Consider the following 22080-nt stretch of genomic DNA (forward strand, 5'->3'; position numbering starts at 1 on the left):
CCTCCCCCTTTCTGTGAACATCACTGGGCAGCGTGTTCGTACAATATCAGTACAAACCCAACTTCTGCACATAGGTACAGTGTTGATCCCTTGATACAATCTTGGACAATACATCAGCAGGAATTTCATTACCTGGCATATAGGACACCGTTACGAGTCCCTTCTGAATACATTCCCTAGCATGTTGCAACTTCAATTGCAAGTGCTTCGTGCTTTGCTTACAACCTTCAGAATTCAGCAAAGCCAAACATGCTTTGTTGTCCTGGTAAACCTGGATTGGACATTTGACAGGAATTTTCATGTCTTTGCACAATTGTAACAACCATTCACAATCTTTGAGTGAATAAGACAGTGCATTCAGTTCAGCTTCACAAGTACTTAAGCTAATTGTTGTTTGCTTCTTGCATGACCAATCAAATAGACCCTTATTGTACATATAGCAAACTCCAGACGTACTTTTCCTGTCTGTAGTGTCACTTCCAAAACTTGCATCTGCAAAAATCTCAAGACCACCAGACTTCTGATTGTTAAATCTCAGTCTGTAATGCATAGTGCCTTTCAAATACCGCGCTATGCGTTTCAGAGATTTCCAATCCTTAACAGTAGGATTGTTGACTTGTCTGCTTAGCAAATTACAGCTAACAGCAATGTCAGGTCTTGAACATCTGTCAATGAAGTTTAGCTTGCCTAGCACACTTCTGTACAGTGTAGTGTCAGAAAATGCTTTTTCAGTGTCATCTACCTGATAACCTGTTGTCATTGGTGTGTCTACAGGGTTAGCATCCATCAGGTTTAGTTTGCTTAACACATCAGCAATTTTCCGTGACTGGTGTACTAGAATGTTACCATCTTGATCTCTCTCTATTTCCAGAGACAGGTAGTTGTTTACCTCACCAAGATCTTTCATGTCAAAGTGCTCTTTCAGTTGAGCTAGGGCGTTATTGTACATTGTGACATCTTCCCAAAAGAATAAAATATCATCAACATAAAACAAGCAATACAGCTTCTTTTGCCCCTCCTCTTTGACAAATACACATGGATCAGCTTTCCCTTGCTTAAAACCTAGAGAAAACAATACTTCAGTGAGTTTTGTGTGCCAACACCGTGCACTTTGTTTGAGACCATAAAGGGACTTCTTCAGAGCACAAACAAATCCCTGTTTTACCTGTACGCCATCAGGTGGAAGCATATAAAGTGATTCACCTAGAGATCCGTACAGAAAAGCTGTATTTACATCGTGGTGACTAATGTGTAGATTCTCCTCTGCAGCTAGCTTGAGCATAAGCCTAATGCTCTCATACCTCACTGTGGGTGAGTAGGTCTCGTGATAGTCTTCACCTGGTACCTGTGCAAAACCTCTGGCTACCAATCTGGCTTTGTGTCTGACTATCTTGCCATTTTGATCAGTCTTCGCTTTGAAGACCCATTTGCTTCCAAGCAGTTTCATTCCTGGAACTACTGGAACAAGCTCCCATGTTTTGTTCCTTTCTAAGGAATCAAGCTCAGCCTTCATGGCATTTAACCATGGCTCAGCATCCTTTGAATCCAAACCCTGGATTTCTTGGAAACTTGAAGGTTCAAATACCTTCTTGGAGCTTTTAACACCTGTTACTGCTATCTTGGCAAACTCATCAGCAAATCTCTTTGGAGGTCTGCCTTTCGTGGCTCTTTGTGACCTGCAAATTAGCCGTAGGTCTTCAACACTCTCCTCTTCCTTCTTAGGAGAAAAGTGACCTATTGTGAACAATGGTTCTTCCAATTCTTGATCGGAGCTTTCAGAGGGTCGCATAGAGGCTTTCGCACTCTTGAAATCCTCTGAATCACCTGATTCAGTTTCAGACTCAGAATCAGAACCTTCATCAGTGGGTGTGGGTTGTTGCGGCTGCTTTTGTTCATCCTCAGTCTCATCACTGTCATCAGGATAACATTGGAAAATTCCCACATTCTCCCCCCACTTGGCATTGTACTCAACACTTCTTGTGAGCTTAATTGTATTAGAGTCAGTCATCATTATTCTGTAAGAATCCTTCTGATAACCTAGAAAGATACCATGCAATCCACGCTTGTCTAACTTGGAGCTTTGTGGTGTGTGAACCCACATGTCAGAACCAAAAATTTTCATGTGTTTGATGTATGGCTTTTTGCCAAACATCTTCTCATAGGGGGTACAACCAATCGCTGAAGATAACCTCCGATTATAACTGTAAGTAAAACACGAGAGAGCTTCGGCCCAATAACTCTCTGGAAGATTTGCATCATGTAGCAAGGTTTTTAACCCTTGAAGCAATGTTTGATTTGCCATTTTCACCTTGTTTGCTGCGCATGCCTTGCACTTCATGTGGTACCTGCAGGGTTTAATAGTCATACCTTCAACCAAAGCAGGCATTTTAGATACTGCCTCAAAATGCAAATGACCAAATTTCCTGTGAAAATCATGAATACATTCTGCATGCAAACTTTTGTTAGAACCTGCAATGCAACAAGTTTCATCCTGCACAACATCATCATCAAAATACAAAACAAACGATCAACATATTCAGCATGCAATACATAATCATTTTTCTTTGTGATGATGCACTTTTTGTTCTTAAAGGAAACGTCAATGTTCCGTTCACTCAGCTGCGCAACGCTGAGTAGATTATGCTTGGCATCTGGTACATAAAGAACATCTTTTATCGATAAGTCCAAACTGTGAAGAACAACAGTTCCGTAGCCTTTACTGGGGATTGTGTGGTCATCCGCCTGGTGAATCGCACCTTCCTGCGGTGTAAAAGACACGAACAGTCGCTTATCATTGCACATGTGGTGCGTTGCAGCTGAATCAACCACGTAGAAAGATCTAGACGTCTTCTGGACCTTTGCAATGTTTGGAGTGAAGCGTGAGACCATTGCCTTGTGCTGCGTTGTCCTGGACACCGGACCTTTGCTTTTGCCTTTTCCACGCGATGAGCTTTCGCTGCGCTGCTCTGTCTTGGCCCTGGGATATCTGCATTCCCTCTTCATATGGCCTAGACGTTCACACGAGTAGCATTTCACTGCCTCCAAAGCTTTGGCGCCATATGGTGGTTCCACTGCACTATGGGATGATGTCTGTGAAGACTCCCCCTTACCCATGCAGCTATCACCCTGGCGGTCTGCTTTATTCTGAATCATGGCAGTATCATGGGCTACTGTGAGCTGAGCAATTGGCTGAACAGCAATCTGATTGCCACAAGCATCAGCCAGCCTTCTGCAGCTAGCCATCATGACTCTGGCATTAGCCTTCTGCGTCATCTCTGCTGCTTTAAATCAAGCTGCTTTATATAAGCTGTGTCTGTGTACAGCTACAGCTGCTTCATTCCAAAAGCAAGTTCAGAAGTACTTTCGATTTCCAGCCTCTGCCTGTGAGCCTGTGCCACTCTGCTTAACTGCAGCTGCTTCAAACCTCATTCCAAAGGCAATTTTAAAAACACTTTCGGTTTTCCAGCGTCCCAAGCCTTTGCCTTGTGCCTGGCAAACGGCTTTTAAAAGTTCAAAGTCCAGCCATAAAGCCATTAATTAGGAGCTGGCAGGCTGCCCAGAGCATGAGCAACATACCTCTCATCAATCATCCTGACGCGCAGAGCGATCCGTCCCTCTGTTCCTCTGCATTCTTTTGCCGGCATTCCGATTCGACTTCTGAATTCCATTCTCAAAATGACTGCGTTTTTCTGGGCCCCATAACCAGAAATGTTGTATTTGCAGAGTCCTGAGCACAGCGGAAGGATGAGCAGTACGTGCCACATACTTTACATTACTTTATTTACACTTCAAAGCTTTTAGATTACAGAAATGCATCCTGCCTCTGGGAGAGCAGTAAAGCAACATCCTCTCTCTTCGGAAGCACCGAGAGAAAGTGTGAAAAACAGGAAACCAGTGTACGTCACATCCAGTCTCCTTTCCCGTGGGAAAACCCAACAGTACTCTGACTGTGGAATGTAAACACCTGTCTCGTGACAAGCACTTCGCTGCACAGTGAAGAGAGCAGAAACCAACACTGATTGGCAAGTCCTAGGCTCTGTGGTTTAACCCACAGCGCCACCCGCATCCCACTTACACCCGGTGGCCACTTACACTTCAACAAAAAGGGCAAAAGACACATTTGCATGTGGTAATTTTTATGTACTAGAGGTGCAAATTTAGAAATAATTGCTATAATTTACATATAGCCACAGTATATCTCACTAGCTCAGCCTGGGTGCTTGATCAGTCTGCTAATGTTCATTGTCAGCTTTAAAGCCCCTGTTCTCCTTTCCAAGGAATCTTTTTCTTCAAACTGTACTTAGACTAGGTAGCCCATCAAAAAAAAGACTCATTTGAACAGAGGACTGACAGGCCTTCAAATCAGAAGCCTGTCATCTGTGATATACAGCATGTGGCCATCCTAAACAGACGCCCTTCCCAGAACAGATTGGCCCTTCTTGGCTGGTCCATGTGCAGCAAGGAAGAGGGAGAAGACTTTGTTTGATCTCAGAGGAGTAGAATGCTCAAGGAGATATTTAGGCACCCTTTTCCGGATGTGCAGATTTTACACATAATACGAAAAAGGGGGGAATATAAAAGACCCTCAGATGTGAAGGAAAGATCCAAATGAATCTGGAATCTTGAAAATCTCCAGAGTTGACACAAATCAGTAGTGCTGAGAAGGCTTAAGCACGAATTTGGCAGAGAATGAATTTGCATCTCCCAAGTGGTTTGGAGCATTCTTTCCACAGATATTTATTATACTGTACCTTCACTCTACCCTGTTGGCATTCCGATGTGCTAAAAACAAACAAACAAACAAACAAACAAACTACTAAACCTCACCAAAGTATGATATAGCACTCCTCTTACAAATCATTCATGTCATTTATATTTTGAGTTCAATAATATAATAGGCTTGATTTGCTCCTTTTTAATGCTGCAAATCAACATTCCTGATGAATATTTATTTATTCTCTTCACAAACTTTAATAAATCCTGTGATTAATCCATTAGTTTGAGATGGCCTTTGCCTCACTTTCACACCTCACTAGGCATATTTTCATTTTTCATTCTCTTGTCTCTTCTGATGTGCCACAAACACATTATGTGACATTCATATTGAGCAGGGGTCTAAATAATATGGACCAACTGGGCAATTTGCTCTTCAGTATATTTTAGAAATTAAATAATGCACAAGTGAGCATATTTGTGTGCATCTATGTCTTTTGCAGTGATCCTAGGTTTGTTTGCCATGCATTTACAGTTTTGCTAGGCATTTGTAAAAGATAGTTTTCTCAAGATCAAAGGGAACAGAAAGGAACATAAAAACTTCCAGAAAAAAAGATGTATGATTATAAACTGCCCTTTACTATACTTTCAGATCACCTCATCAAGAAAAAACAGAATCACTTGTGTAGTCCCTGAGTACCTATATGTGTCTAACTTCCTCTGATTAATCATAATCAGGATTATTGATTTCAAAGGAAAAGGGGGGGGGGGGAATCACAAGATCCAGTAGCATGTTCCCGGTCAACATGTGAGGCCTATAGCAAAATGTTTCACACCAAACTGTGCCCATGTGCCTATGTTGTTAAAGTGAATGATATCTCTAGACCTAAGCTGCACACAAAGAAACATACAGTCAAGTAATCATGCCTATGATTGGCTGGGTCCATGAACAGGCTCTCATCTTCTTCTCTTTCTCCTTATTTTGACATTTATTTATCACCTGCGCATAGGTGTGGAAATCAGGGGACTCTGGGGCACCAAAGCTAGGTATTAACTTAGGGTCACAATATTTAATTTTTTATTTGTGTTAGGAAAAGCTTCCTCAAACTCGGCCCTCCAGATGTTTTGAGACTACAATTCCCATCATCCCTGACCACTGGTCCTGCTAGCTAGGGATCATGAGAGTTGTAGGCCAAAAACATCTGGAGGGCTGAGTTAGGATAACAAAAAGCAGCAGACCTTTATTTCATTTTTATGAAATCAACTTTCAATTTCTTTTTATTTTATTCAAAAAAATTACACACACAGAAACACCATTGCTACAGTAGACTTCAGGATACCTCATATTGACTGGTGTTGTTGCTGTGTGTTTGTTTCATTTACTCTTGGCCTGAGTGCTTAATGTTGTGACAATCCACAATTCAATGTAATGTGTTGGGTGTGCCATATCATCTGTCAAGACTTATCTTCTCAAGCCACATTTCTACCCATGCCTGTCCAGGACAAGTGCCTTCTTCCTGGGACAAGGGAGGCAGCCTGGCTACCCATGGTCCTCCTGCAGCTCACATCCATGTGGCCTGTGCATGCAGGGCAGCCAAGTGATGCTCACCTGCTGCCCTGTTGAGATGCCACCATTCTGTTTCCCTCTGGTGTGTTCCCCACAGCAACATTGAGGTTCCCAGGAGACAACGATCCATGGTCAATGGGAATCCAGCATTGTCAGTGCAAAACAGAAAAGCTGCTTTCATCACTTCCCCCTGACATGCTCTGTATCTCACTATTGCCTCTACCAAGGCTGAATGGAACATAACCACAGCCCTGCCCCATGGGCCTAGATCATGATCCTGCAACAAACTGAGGTCCCACTTCAGGTATTGAACCTGGGGGAGTTTCACTTTGGGAAGCAGAGTGAGGTATCCATTTCAGGTGTCCATTATAGGGAAGGCATTCTGGCTGAACTTGGAAGAGGTTTTTATAATATTATGAATTCCAGCTGACCTTGATATTCCCCCGAATCTGCTGATACTTCTCTCTTGTTCATGGGCGGTGCTATTTTGGTTACAACAGCAATTCTCTCCCTGCAGATTGAAAACAGGAGGGATTATTTTTACTGCAGAAGTCTGGTTGACAATCGCATACAAATACCACAAGCACAGTCTCTGGGATTGTTTTTATTGCTTTTCCACTTGTTAGTTGCTGGGCTCCTTTACAAAGAAGTGTGAGGCATTAATTAATTAATTATTAATTAATTAATTAATACTCAGGCTAGAGCCCAGAGTGACAGTAGCCTAGAAAGCTGATGCGTATTCTAGAGTGCCTGGCGTTAGTACAAGCTTGTTCAAGCATCTTTTCCAGGAATGGAAGGTTGGGAAGAGAGCAATTGGTAACTAGCTGCTACAGTTTTAAGGCAATCCAGCAACCTGACTTTCCTGAATGAGGAATTAATAACTGAGCAAGCATCCAATTTCTCCTGATCTGCCTGCACTATGAGCATGCAACTGTTTCATCCTTCTCCTTACATAACATAACATAACATAACATAAAAATGTATTGATGTTATAGTTTATTAACTTTGTGGGTCGTGCTATGTAAAACAGCTTTTGGGTTGCTTCTAGGCTTTTGAAACACTTTACAGTTTACTTCTTCCTTATAATGAGGAATAACATTTATCTTTTAATCATGCTCTGTATGTTAAAAAGAAACGAAAAAACCCTTTAAACCAGCTCCTTACACAGTGTTTGTTTGCAGGCTTCACACCCACATCTATGAAACAATGACAGCCGTTTGAAGAAAAAAGCAGCATACTTTTTCATCTTGTGTAGGAGGCTTCCACAGGTAATTGGAGAATTTCCAAACGTTTCTGTATTGTGACTTTGCAGCAAATCCACCGCTTATTTGTGGGGGCTATACTTCAGAGTCCCTAATCAACAGTTGTTAGGGTGGCCATTTGCACGCTGTCAAAAAAAAAAAAAGAGAACAAAAAAGGGCACAGAATGACAGCTCGTATGTGCTGATTTATCCAGATGGATGCAAATTTACAAATAACCGCTATAATTTAAAAAGAGAAGAAATACAATGCATCTCACCATACTGGCAGAGGCTGTAGCCTGGTGACCTGCGAGCCAGTTCAGTCTGCGGTCCAGATGCTGTTAGCAGGAAACTTTAAGGCCCCTGTTCTCCCTCTGTATGGCTCTTACCTTTAACAGACGTGCCAATGGGGTGGCACAGGCAAGGCAGGGTTGTGTGTCTCTTTTCCTGTTGGCGATTGCCACTGCTGTTTATGGGGAGGGGAAGGTGCAAGGTGCAGGGAGCTGAGTGGGACAAAGGAGCGGCACATTGTCTCTTTTGTGCCAGCACCACACTGAACTCTGCACTCTTCATCCCTCTGCGTATTGGTAATGCTCAATGTTTGGAGGCGAGGTTTGATGATTTGTGATGGTCTCCCTTCCTTCTGCAGCAACCCTATTCTCCTCCCTCATCTGTTTCCACATAGGAGTTGCAGAGGAAAGGAAGAAATTGGTGGAATTTTTCCTCTCATCCTGCTGCATTCACAAAACCCTTCACTGGATCAAAGAGCGGTGAAAGGGCAGTGCTGGATATAGTCCAATATTACTCCGATCTTTTCTCCTTTGCTGCTGTCGGGGATGACAAGTGATACCAGAACCTTACAACAAAACAACAAGTCGCTGTATTCCTGTTCCCCATTCTAAACTGGTGATTCCATCCAGAACATATGGGCCAGTGATTATGTACAGATAAGGATATTTTGTTGGTTAAAATGAACGTAGGCCTTATATTGCTCATACTGGACTTTTATTCTATAACCAGCAAAATGATTGTTGTTCAGATAGGATGCAGTTACTTTCCGTTATTAGAGTCAATGGAAATCTGCTGCCCTGGTGCTAAGTGTTGAGGGACAACTTTAAGGCTCCTGCTAGTTAGACCAGGTAGCCTGTCAAGTAGACTTTCAAATAGAGGACTGTCTTCATGTACTTTGGCCTTAGGTTCCCTGAATCAAGCCCCAACAAGGAAGTGAAATAGGGAAGGAACAATATCTGTGGAGCAGGTTCTTTGCAGAGATGAGTAGAGGAGACAAGGCATCTATTCTCCTCACAGAGCTGCAGTTCTCAGAATGGTTTAACAATAAGTCCTTCTTCCCAGGAAACTCTGGAAATTGTAGGTCTGTGGGGATAATGGGGGTCTTTTAACAACTTGCAGAACCCTTAACAAACTGCTGCTCCCATGATTCTTTGCAGGAAGCCATGACTGTTTAAAGTGGTATAATACTGCTTCAAGTGTATAATGCAGATGGAGTCTAAGCCAGCAACTATTTTTTGTACATATGATGCTTTGCAACTTGAAAATTCTTTTAAGTCATAAGAAATGTGTGATAAGTTTCCAAGTGTGGTCTCTAATCTTTTTTTGTTTTTTTGTTTTAGCCTAGTACTATCACAATCTGCCCCTTCATGGATCACTGCCTTGCCGTGGCGAAGGGGCTTGAATAACTCAGAGAAGCTATGAACTATGCTGAGCAGGGCACCCAAGATGGATAGGTGATAGTGGAGAGTTTTGACCAAACGTGATCCACCTGGAGCAGGAACCAGCAAGCCACTCTAGTATCCCTGCCAAGAAAACTCCATGGACAAAGACAACAGGCATATGGTGCTGGAGGAGACTCTTGAGAGTCCCATGGACTGCAAGAAGATCAAACATATCCATTCTTAAGGAAATCAGCCCTGAGTGCTGACTGGAAGGACAGATCCTGAAGCTGAGGCTCCAATACTTTGGCCACCTCATGAGAAGAGAAGACTCCCTGGAAAAGGCCCTGGTGTTGGGAAAGATTGAGGGTACAAGGAGAAGGGGACGACAGAGGACGAGATGGTTGGACAGTGTTCTCGAAGCTACCAGCATGAGTCTGACCAAACTGCGGGAGGGAGTGGAAGACAGGAGTGCCTGGCGTGCTCTGGTCCATGGGGTCATGAAGAGTCGGACACGACTAAACGACTAAACAACAACATCACAATCTGAAGCCTTGTTTATATAGCACTATCTTACTTTTACTGGGGTAATGATTATACGAGAGATACAATTCCATGAGTCTATGACTGCTTCCGGAGTTAAGTATTGTTTCCCGTTCACCCGCTCAGCAAAGTTGCTACATAGCTTCCTGCTTGTGCGGAATGCCTTTTCCAAATGCTTATCCAGACATAAGCATGTGACAATAAAAACCTGTTCCCTTGGTAACTGTGTCAATTTTGCTCTACTCGCAACACCTTTTAATTGCCTAACTGGCATGGGTGCTATCGTTTTCTCCTTAACTCTATAAATAGAGAGGGTCTTAAAAATTGCTTAAAATGGTAGGCTGCTCAGAAAATGTTGTAGCAATGTCGGAAACATTTCTTCAATGTAATTTTTCTGCCACTCAGTCCTCCTGTGGACATAGTCAGGAGTAGCTTAATTCATTGCCGCCACCAATATTTATAAATAGACCAATGCAGCAAGTGCCATCATTATCTAGCAGGTGCACTGCAATTCAGTGAATGTTTAAAAATACTCAAGAGGCATTTTAAAGAGAGACTCTGTGTACATTTCCATTCAGGAGCCATTTTAAACTTCTGGGGTGCAACCATGCAAATTATAATGGAAAAGCGAGAGAATCTTGGGGGGGGGGGAGTGAGATGATGGTAGATTGATGAAGATAAAGGTGGAAGGGTGGGAATGTAAACAGAGAGAATGGGGAAATGTGTACAGAGAAGACAGGAAGGTGATCTCCACACCAAACTCCTGAAGCTTATATGATTAACAAATTAATTCACTCCCTAAGGTAAAGGTAAAGGTACCCCTGCCCGTACAGGCCAGTCTTGACAGACTCTGGGGTTGTGCGCCCATCTCACTCAAGAGGCCAGGGGCCAGCGCTGTCCGGAGACACTTCCGGGTCATGTGGCCAGCGTGACATCGCTGCTCTGGCCAGAGCCAGAGCCACACACGTAAACACCGTTTACCTTCCCGCTGGTAAGCGGTCCCTATTTATCTACTTGCACCCGGGGGTGCTTTCGAACTGCTAGGTTGGCAGGCGCTGGGACCGAGCAGCGGGAGCGCACCCCGCCGCAGGGATTCGAACCGCCGACCTTTCGATCGGCAAGCCCTAGGCGCTGAGGCTTTAACCCACAGTGCCACCTGCGTCCCCCAATTCACTCCCTACATAGCCCTAATACCACCAGTTTACAGGCAACTCCCCATTTATGTATATTCTATTTGCACATGACCGGGCACATGACCCAGAAATGTTACCCAGAAATGGAGAGCGCCTGGTCAGCCAAGTCCCAAGGGAAAGCTTCTTCCCACAGGCATCTCTCCATTTTATGTCATTTCACTGATGCGTGCGGGGGTCCATAACGTAATCCCCATGTAAATGCGGAGTTGCCTGTGAAGTGTGGGTGGGTTCAGGCCATAGCTGTCAACTTACAGATTTGAAAATAAGGGACCAACAGCCTTGAAAATAAGGGACAGGCAGCCAAAATAAGGGACCTGCAGCCTCACCTGTTCCAGGCACTCCAGTCTTCCTGTCCTCCTGCAGTCTGGTCAAACTCATGCTGGTAGCTTCGAGAACACTGTCCAACCAACTTTGTAACCAGAGGTTCAACTGAATAGAATCTGAATCACATGCACCACAAGGCCTATGCAGCCTCAACTTAAGATGGCTCCCCAGCCTGGCTTTGCACTGCAAAGTTTGCAGCAGCACATGCAACAAAATTGTGTCCAGCATTCAGAAAACCCCTCAGCTTGCATTAACTAGCCACACACAAGGCATGGAAGCCCCACCCCCAGTCTTTCTTAGACTTATATTGGGTGAGCAACACAGTCAAGCAACACAGTTGGAGCCTCCCTGGCTGGCAGGGAAGGAGGGAGAGGAGCTGCTTCCTTTGAAATTTAAGGGACATCATTTAAGGGACATTTAAGGGACATCCATCAATAAGGGACAGCAGCGGGACATGGCGCTGGAATAAGGGACTGTCCCTTCAAATAAGGGACACTTGACAGCTACGGTTCAGGCATGACCCAAGACCAAGATTCAGCTCAGAAAGGATTTATTGGAACATCAGGAACAAGAAGAACAAGAAAAACAAACGGGCACTTGGTGCAGTTTATATACCTTAAGCCGGCCCAGGCAAAACACACGCACACTGTCTGCAATAGGTTGCCTTAATGCTGCAATTAGCGAATCACAACACTGGCCCTATCTCAGCAGGGACTGGCAGCCTGCCAGCTACTAACAATGTCATTGGAAGGTCATAACAGCCCGTATAGTGTAAGCAACCAACAAGCTAATATACTCAAACTTCAGTAACTTTTCCGTTATTTCCTAAAATTTATACACTGAATGATTGTAAAAGGCCTCAGAGCAGTATCTGTGTAAATGAACACCATACATGCAACGTGAGTACTGCACAGAATATAAATAAAAAATATCATATTTTATTTCTTCACTGATTTTACTCATAGGACTTGCATATGTGTTATATGTCTAATTTATAACAGTTATAAGAACTGGCAAAAGAGCTTCTTCTGTAATGGTGAAATAAAAAAATTCCACATTGAGGATATGTTTGAAATCTATTTGTAGTCTAAGGCTCACACATCTTTCCATGGGTAATATCCGTTGGTTCTCACTTTGCACTTTGCAGTGGAAGTGCAAGTGCAAGTCATCCACATATCCTGATACATGCAGCTTTACAGCAGTAAGGAAATATGAACTCTATGGATGTTTAGAGGCCAGTATATAGCACTAGTGGTTCTACTTAGTAACTTTGTTCTGCAGCCTAGTGAATCCAATAGGAAATATTTAAAGAAAGGCTGGAAAGTTGCCCATTCATGAGCAATTCTACCTTTGCCTGTTGGGACTCTTTGGTTGCAATCCTATGCACACTTAAAGTCACTTCTAGGAGCATAGGATTGCACTGTTTTCAGGAGCTCAATTTGCAGATGCTCTATTTGCCAAGGGAGCTTCAGTGATAATGCACAACTGCACAAATATAAGGGGGAAAGGTATATACTGTAGATAAAGGTTCACATTTGTTTTTCTTTAACAAGGCAGCTGAACTGCAAAATTTTGAAAGGATCACTGGCTTTTGCCCCTTGGGAAGAGGAGGTGTTCAATTACAATCCACTGTTTTCTAAATGGGCATTACTTCGACCCTTTCCTACCATGGATCAGCAAATTTAACAATTAACTCTAGCATGGCAGCATTCCAATTGGGTTAAATACAAAGGTCACTGCACTGTGGGTTAAAGGTAAATGAAGTTATAATTGGCTCTAATTGGTGTTCCCATAAGCTTCACTTGATAAAATAGAAAATGGCCTTCTGAAACCAGAGAAAACTGAAAAAAGATCTTTCTTGCAGCCAAAACTGGAGTCAAGAAGAAAAGTATAAGAGAAACATATAAACACACATAGTTATACCAAATTTTACAAACAAACAAAAAATGATTAACACAAATAGCATACGGTAGAAATATCAGCTTGGTATTACACTCTTTGGAAATAGATTAGAACTTGAATTGCAAATGGACTCCTTGAGTCCAACCTTTTGCATGTTTCTACAACTGTTCCAGCATCTTCATGTCATGCTTGCAGACATCTTTATAACACAGAGTTAGTGCGCCAACAGGCCTGGTACCTGAAGCCAGCTCCCTGTAAATCACATCCTTAGGGATCCTGCCATCTTCCATTCTGTGTATATGAAGAAGCCAACATAGATGTCACTAAGACGAAGTGTGAACATGCTGGGGATGTGTGCTTGGAAAAGTACATCTTTCTTTGAGACTCTGTCCTGCCGTGTGGTGTCCAAAATCTTCCTGAGACAGCACATATGGAAGGCATCGAGGCATCGCTCCTGATGGTTGTAAGTTGTCCATGACTCACTTCCATAAAGCAGCGTGTTCAACACACAAGCCTGGGGGACCTTCATCTTAGTGTTGCCATTGCCATAGCTGCCCTGCCAATACATTTGTCCAGCTCAGCATCAGAGAGGTTGCTGGTTATGGTGTCCATGTGCATTCACACTGAGATTTGTGTGTATCTATATGAAGGCAAATGGCATCCCAGATGGCAAGACATTATTGTATGTCTTTCAACTATGGTGTGAAGATGGAAGAAATGCTAGCTCACCCCATGAGGGAAAAATCTTCTGCATCTCCATCCTGTTTTAGCGTTGTTGCTGTTTTGAAAATAATATTCATTTGTGCTATATTTTTTTATATTCTGCACTCTTCTACCCACCCACTACAAGAACAATGCAATGGGATAAAAAACAACAACCCTGTACTTACAAGAAGCAGACAAGTTGCAGTCCTTACGTTAGGAGTGGGGAAACTTTTGCAACCTGAGAGCCACATTCTCTTCTAGGTAACCTTCCAGGCATCACATGACAGTGGCGGGCAGGGCCAAAAGCCAAAGTAGGCTCCTCAGATACCCTCCTGATAAGTGTAGAAAGTCTCCATTAGATTATTTAAAGACACACACAAAAAGGGCCGATCAAATGGGGTGAACTTAGATGAGTCTTCAGTGGGAAGATAAAATTAGGAACTGGCATATTTGTTGGTTAAAATCCACAGAAAGGGCTGCCAGTCTGTACTGTTGAAACACTATATTTCTGAAAATGACTGAGTGGAAATTGAAACTCTTTTCTGCCAGATATCAAGCTTTGTGTTGAGCTAGTGTACTGCAGTCCTCCTGAATCGATGAACTTGTATTGGCCTGCAATTATGGAAAGAACAATGTATCTGTAGCTATTGTCTTAGCAATAGTTTGGCAATTCTAAAGTTAGTAAAGGCACAATTGCAAACAATTCCAGGAGAAAGAAAAATGGGAGACATTTTTAAAAGCCAGTATGACTGCACAACAGGCATAACAAGGAACTACAAACACACACACACACACACACACACACACATTTAAGAAATGGAAGGAAGGAGAACTTGCCAAAGTCCAATATAGATGAGCAGCGCAGACTTCTGGGACCGTGTCAGGAAAGCTAATCAGGATCATGCTGAGAGCAACAAAAGCATCTTTTTCAGATATGTTCAGAAGAAGAGGAAGGAAATGATAGGCTGACTGTTCAATAATTAATGTGAAATTTTAATGTATGACAAAGAAAGGCAGAACTGCTTAATTCCTGTTTTTGCCCCTTCTCCTGAAAAGGGAACTGTGGTCAAATCCACACTATACAGTTAAAGCAGTTTCTTTGAGGGAAGCCGCTGTATAATAGCACTTTAAATGCCTGGTGTGGATGTGGCCTGTGTCCCAGCTTGGATATGTCATGTGATTGGTGGTGAGTTGGGATTGGAGTTCAGACTGGTAAGGAATTGGTCAGGAAATAGCTAACTACCTGAAAAGTCTTTGGGGCCGAAATGAATTCCGTGGTACTGTACTAAAATAATTTGCTGATGTGATCTCAGAATCTCCTGGAGAATGAATGAGATGTCAGAGAAGTAGAGACTTGGCATTTCAGTATCGGATTGTGTACAGGTTTTCAATCCCCTCAAACTAAGTGTTCAAAGACTGGATCTGCTCTTCTGTTGGTGCATTGGATGAGAATTTGTAGACGGGATCAAGCAAATGTTAAGCTCTTTCAAGTTCCGTCCATTTCAGTAGGGCCATACTGTATATTCCATTGGATTGGATTTACTTCTCAGTACCTATGCATGTGAATGGACTGCACATCTTTTGAAATAATTGGCTGAGAAGATCCGTGTTGCAATTTTCTGGATGGCCTTCCAACTTCATACTAGAGATCACTGTGAATGCCCTATAACTCTTACTGCCATGACTACGCTTTCTTGAAGGATACACTGTACCCTTTTTTGTATTCATTTACTCCAAAAGCCTGTCCTCCACTGATTTAAAAGCCAATAAGGTGTTCTTTGGGTTAAATGTCTATTAGGGGGAAAAAAAACATACTACATTATTATCATATCAGTATCAACTGCCTCAGCTTTAGAGTGCAAAATTACAGGCTGTGCAAGTGCATTCACAGGTGCAGTAAAGACAAGCTGTGTTGTCTTCGGAGATTTAATTGCTAAAGAGGGGCTGAACTCCCAAGAATGGCAACTCTAGCAACTTACATTTACATTTTCTTTTTAATCAAGCACTTTCCAAAAGGAAAGGAAAGAAATTGGGTGCAAAACGAGGATACCGATTTGCCAAACACAAGGTCACTTCCACATACAGTACGTATCTGAAAGGCAGTATAGAGTGAGTTGTGAGGCAACGTGGGCAACCCCCACATCCCCAGACACCTGCCTGCTCAAAGCACATGGGATAGAGTTCTATGCATGTTTCAATGCACATGCATAGAGTTCTTCCACATCAGGAAGGAATTTGATTGGGCCAGGATCCCTCCTCATCTGTGTTCTATGCACACACAGGCTTAACTCCTCCTTGCTCTCTCAGAACACACAAATGTCAGAGTTTGGCTGCCAGTACAACCCATTTATCCCTTCTTTCATTGCATGGATGGGATTAGGTGAACTACACTATGAAACAGAGATTGCCCCTTATAAATAGGGATAGTTGACATGTGACTCCTCTTTGGCCACATACACACCATACATTTAAAACACTATTATTCTTATTTTCCATATAATTTCTATTGAAGTTTTAAAATTACAAGAAAATGAAAAAAAAAAATTGCAGAAGGAAAATAAGAAAGAGAAAACAGAGATAAGATACCAGGGGTGGGGGAGCACACTGCAGCACCAATGCAGACATGGAACATGAGTACAGCAGAATTTTATTGAGGTTGAACAAATACTTGTAGATATTTGGAAAAGAAAATACCACAGTAATTACCAATCTGTTGAATGCAAGGTGGGTCAAACAAAAATGTTACTCTTAATTCCCTTGCTTTCTTATTGTGTGAAGACCATCTAAATAGAGATATAATAAGAATAAAATTTAAGATATAATAAAAGAGCATGGGTGTGCTGTATCTTCTTGACTGTATTTTCCCCTAGCTCATACTTCAGCATAAGCTGGATAAAATATCCATCTTTATTAATAAATGATATGAAATTAAACCATCTTTTTTTACTAGACCCCCACAGAGACTTTCAGTTTGAGGGAATATGGGTCTCCTAACAACTCTCAGCACCGCTGACAAACTTCACTTCCTGTAATTCTTGTGGGGGAGCTTTGTCTGTTTAAAGAGGTATGATACTGCTTTAAATGAATGGTATGAATGTGACCTTTCTCTTGTCCTATTTCCAACTTGGGCTATTGCTGATGCAGAGCAGATCCTAAAGGAAAGTCCTTTCCTAAGCTTGGTAGAGTGCCACTGAAACATTGGATAAAACTCCATTCCAAATCCTTCATAAATGTATTAAACCCAAGATAAAGCTAATTGCGTACATTGTCTGAAACTCTTGATTCTTGTTCCAAGCCATTCTTCAGGTTCAAAGGCACATATTGATTCTGCCTGATCTCAAAAGTTAACAAAATTAAAAAGCAATGATACCAAGTTAGTGTGATACTAGAATGCAATTTCTTCACTTTATCCTGCCCACTAATCAGCAAAAACTTTATTTTTTGCCTGAATGACTTTTCAAGGCTAAGAATTAAGAACATAAACTTTCTTCCATCATTGCCTATGGCAAAAACATTGCAGGGTTTATGAACTGAAATCTTTGCAAGCAATATATATGGAGCAATGATTGGTATATTGGATCTGCTGTAGCCATTTACTCAAAGCATGGGCCAGAAACCACACAATGTATTTTTCTCATGCTGTGTATGTTTTAGGCACAACTCATTCTGGTACCCTTTCCCCCTCAAATTCTACAAATCTATCTACATCTACATCTATGTAAGACTCAGGAACTAACTTCAGAAGCTCTGTAACTGAGCTCTGCCTGTCATTGGCTCAGGCTTCAGCTCCTAATGGCTTCCATTCTTCCATGCTACCAGTTCCAATGGGCATTAGCTACTACTGTGTCTCTGAATATCAGTTTCTGGAGAATGAAAATGGGGAGAGTGGTTTCGCACTCATGTCCAGCTTGTGGGCTTCCCATGGGCATCTGGTTGGCCACTGTGAAAATGGGATGCTGGACGTAGAGTGGATGAGCCTCTGGTCTGATCCAGCAGTGCTCATTATGCATTCAAAAGGAGTGATTCTGTTCTAAAGCAGAACTGGTCCAACAGAAGAAGGTTGAAACAAAAAGTTGCTTGGTTAGATAGTCCCCTAGTCAAGGGCAATGAATGAGATTTGTGCAAAACAAGGAGTTAAAAATTAGTTACATGTATCACCTGGCTTGCTTGCTCCACTGCATCAAACTATTATTGTTTATTTTTGCAAACGAATGTACCACTTGAGTAAAATAGTGCCTGCACCATCAAGCTCATTTCTACGTGATCTGTCACTGAAAATGGCAAAGATCATGCCTATTCAAAATCTGATTTTCATAATGAGGCAAAGCTCTGAGTAATTCTAGTTTTGCATGGTACTTCCTTGGGGATTCAAAATGACTGTTTGTAATCCCCACCCCTTTATAGAATAGGAAAGTCCCCCCCTCTCAGAGGTTTCTGGAGTTTCACAGTCCCCCCCCCACTTTTCTGACACCAGCATTTTGTGGACTTTTCCTCCCCCACATTTCACACGATGTGACATTCCTGGCTGAAATACAAACTGAACTCAGCAGATCGTTTTGGACATGGGCTGGCACCAAGCATACTGGCAACACTGACAACGAGGGGTAAACTTAATAGGGAAAGACTTTCAATGACTTCCCTAAATATGTATCTTTTATACAGACAAAATGGAGAGGAGACAGAAGATAATAGTGTGATGGCAGAACATCCCCAGGCACATAAAAAGCAAGCTCTGTGCTTGCTCAACTATGTCAGTGTGGAAAGGTTTATAAGAAGGGGGACAATAACAGCCTACATCATGCTCTTGGCATTTTGGACATGCTCTAAACCCAGTGGAGGTTGGTGCCCATTGGAACTAGTAGGGAGGGAGGCAGGGAGCCCAAAAGTAGGGCGTGCCAAAACCAATGACAGGCAGAGCCAACAATTTCTAGTCTTGCTCCCAACCTCTTCCCTGCTGAGTTCTAGAAGGGGCAGTGCTGAGGCTGAGGAGCAGGAGGAAGCTGACAGCCAATTCACCCCCTAGACTGGTTGTAAGGTTGGTATCCACCAAATTTTACTCAAGAGTAGGCCAGGGCTTTTTTCACTCCCTCTGTGTGTGTACTCAAAAGGGCACTTTAACCATGCAAACTGGTGTTGTTAATCTTCATTTTATTTATTTAAATAAATAACACATTGAAACGTATTTTAATAGTAAATTATTGTATCTTAAAACACCTGCCATTTAACATGTAATTAAAAATGTCCATGACATTCCCCTCCCCCCTTTTACAAAATTCCAATCAGCATAAATCTCTGCAACAGGCTGGCATTGTCCCCTGTCCCTGTCTAAAAGAATTGGGACAATGGCGGGCCAGGGATCATAATAGGCTGCACCAATCCCATTCAGGGCTATTTTAGCTTAGCTTAGCTTAGCTTAGTTTAGCTTAGCTTAGCTTAGCTTATTTTAGCTTATATTCCACTTTATATTTTTACCAAAAAAAATCTCCAAGTGGTTTACAACACATTAAAACATCAAATAAAACAATCCAGAACACAATATTATTGAAGGGAGTCAAATAAGTATGCATTCAAAGTAACATACTTAACAAGAAAATAAAATATTATCAAAACCATAGAACATATCTGCTGCTGCTAATCCTGCCAATGGTGGTTTGTGTTGGGCGGTGGCTATGGAAATTCAGGCTCAACAACCTGGACCTGCAGTAAGCGACAGCCAAGATGGCCTCTGGCCTCTTCAGCAGCCTCAGCTTCTGTTGCTGGTCCTTCCAGGCCAGACAGAAAAAGGCCTTCAAGACTGTGAGCGAGTCTTCCAGGACTCATAGTCAAGATGGCTTGTATTACCAAGTCACCATGTGTTCGCTGGTACAGAACTTAAGTCCTGCCTTTAGGTGCTCAAATGTTTAGCTGTTTTTACCAGTTTGTGCTGTCGTACTGGTTCATGTGTCACCCATTATAAGTTTATGCAGAGACACAGTTCTTTCAGTTTGCAACCAGTGTGGTGAAAGAACTGCGACTGCTGCCATAAGTTTTGGCACTGTGCCAGAAATTATGAGCAACAGCTGGCAAAGATGCACAGATATTGAACATCCTAAATCACTCCTGTGTGGAAGATGGGGCACTTCAGAAATTATTTACTATTGCTCATATGCTTCCTTCCTTAGTTAGATTTAAAGGTGCTAACATAAATTTCCAGACCAAAGGGAAGATATTGTTCCCCTCCCCCAGCTTGTTGACTTCTACATATTTTTTATAGAATGTGCAATAAGGTGGAGAGCTTTTAAGTGGATTAGGACCCAGGAGACCAGGATTTAATTTGCCATGAAACTCATGGAGAGATCCTGGGTCAATCGCTGTCTCTCAGCCTAACTAGAGGGTTGATGTAAAGAGAACATGGTGAGAGGAAGAGCCAGGAGTGCCACAATATGCTTCTTGGAAGCAAGGAATTTAATCTAATAGTGAATGCCTAATATATCCAGACTAATTGGTTTTGTCCCTTGGTTTTGCCTACCTCATAGCAATTGTCACAACATTTGCAGTTTAGGCTTTGGATAATTTTTAGTCTTTGGTGGAGTTTCTGCCTGCCCTTCCAGACTGCAGGAGTATCCCATTAAAGTTGCTCCTGTCCAGACACCCAGGCAGGGGCAAAGGCCATAGCATTTCTCAAGGCAGCAGTCCCGTGAAGGCTTTCCTACTTGTCCTGGCACCCTTTTGCCCTGGGCTGACCCCGAAAAGGGATACCCCAGCAGGTGTGCTACTGGTTCAATGGTTATACCCAATGCCTATGTAAAACCTCTACATTTGTAATCAATAAATCTGTGGTCTGATTTGACCCAGCGTAATGTTGTCCTACACTAAGATCACGGCCACTGGTCCCATCACCTCCTGGCAAGTAGAAGGGGAAGAAATGGAGGCAGTGAGAGATTTTACTTTCTTGGGCTCCATGATCACTGCAGATGGTAACAGCAGTCACGAAATTAAAAGACGCCTGCTTCTTGGGGGAAAAGCGATGACAAACCTAGACAGCATCTTAAAAAGTAGAGACATCACCTTGCCGACAAAGGTCCGTATAGTAAAAGCTATGGTTTTCCCAGTAGTGATGTATGGAAGTGAGAGCTGGACCATAAAGAAGGCTGATCGTCGAAGAATTGATGCTTTTGAATTGTGGTGATGGAGGAGACTCTTGAGAGTCCCATGGACTGCAAGAAGATCAAACCTATCCATTCTTAAGGAAATCAGCCCTGAGTGCTCACTGGAAGGACAGATTCTGAAGCTGAGGCTTCAATACTTTGCCCACCTCATGAGAAGAGAAGACTCCCTGGAAAAGACTCTGATGTTGGGAAAGATGGAGGGCACAAGGAGAAGGGGATGGCAGAGGACAAGATGGTTGGACTATTCTCGAAGCTACTAACATGAGTTTGACCAAACTGCGGGAGGCAGTGGAAGACAGGAGTGCCTGGCGTGCTCTGGTCCATGGGGTCACGAAGAGTTGGACACGACTAAACGACTAAACAACAACAACAAATATCCTGTCTGGGAGTTATACATCAGGAGTGGGAGTGCCTGACCCATGCAAGTTCCTATCAGAACAAAATGCTGGCTGAGGCCATGTCCCACTGAACTCAGTGTGGCCAAAGTCTGAGCAGACATACATGGCTGAGAATTCATTTTTCAGCTTAAATTGGCTCAGTTTAGATGCTTCCACACTACACCATTTGAATACAGGTTTTTCCATTAGTGATTGTCTCCGCTGCCAAGGCATCCATCTCATTCATCTCATGCCAGGAGTTGCTGCAGAAGCCCTGCAGCTCTGGAGGGTAAAGATGAATTTGTCCTAAATGTCATATCTGGGTTTCATGAAATGTGCGCTTCTGTGTTAAGGGAATAACGGAATGGCATGACAACGCAATGATGTATGCAGAGGGAGCTCTGTTTCTGCCCAGGGATTTTGAATAAATGTGCTTGCATCGCCCATATATTGTTTTAGCAATAAAAAAAGACTATTGTATCTCAAATTGAGACCTTGAGTAATCAAAGTGAGAGGATTTCCTGAGGCTTCATTTGGGAACTTCTTCAGTTAACGTGCTTCTGGGGCGACTGTGTAATTGGTTGACATTTACAAATTGATGTGGGTTTCTGTTGTAAGGCTTGAGTGGCCTGAGATCCTTCAGTACCTGTGTAAGCAAACGGAAACATTAAGATGACCTTGACCTCCCAATTGGAGG

The 22080-nt window shown here is 42.6% G+C and overlaps 2 long non-coding RNA genes across 2 annotated transcripts in view; one reads left to right on the forward strand and one right to left on the reverse strand.

The window, feature by feature from the left end:
• Positions 1–6044: 6044 nt before the first annotated feature.
• LOC307209654 lies at positions 6045–8147 on the reverse strand. The gene is made up of 3 exons (XR_013835699.1): positions 7911–8147; positions 7519–7667; positions 6045–6791 (listed from the first exon to the last, which is right to left on the reverse strand). It is a non-coding gene; the product is annotated as an uncharacterized lncRNA (long non-coding RNA).
• Positions 8148–8933: 786 nt separating this feature from the next.
• The window catches only part of LOC307209640, a 69561-nt gene continuing 56414 nt past the window's right edge, over positions 8934–22080 (forward strand). The window contains exon 1 of the long non-coding RNA XR_013835681.1: positions 8934–9049. This is a non-coding gene — a long non-coding RNA (uncharacterized lncRNA). The remainder of the gene's footprint in view (positions 9050–22080) is intronic.

The sequence above is a fragment of the Podarcis cretensis genome (assembly GCF_951804945.1).
Source record: "Podarcis cretensis genome assembly, chromosome: 2".
NCBI classification, from domain to species: Eukaryota; Metazoa; Chordata; class Lepidosauria; order Squamata; family Lacertidae; genus Podarcis; species Podarcis cretensis.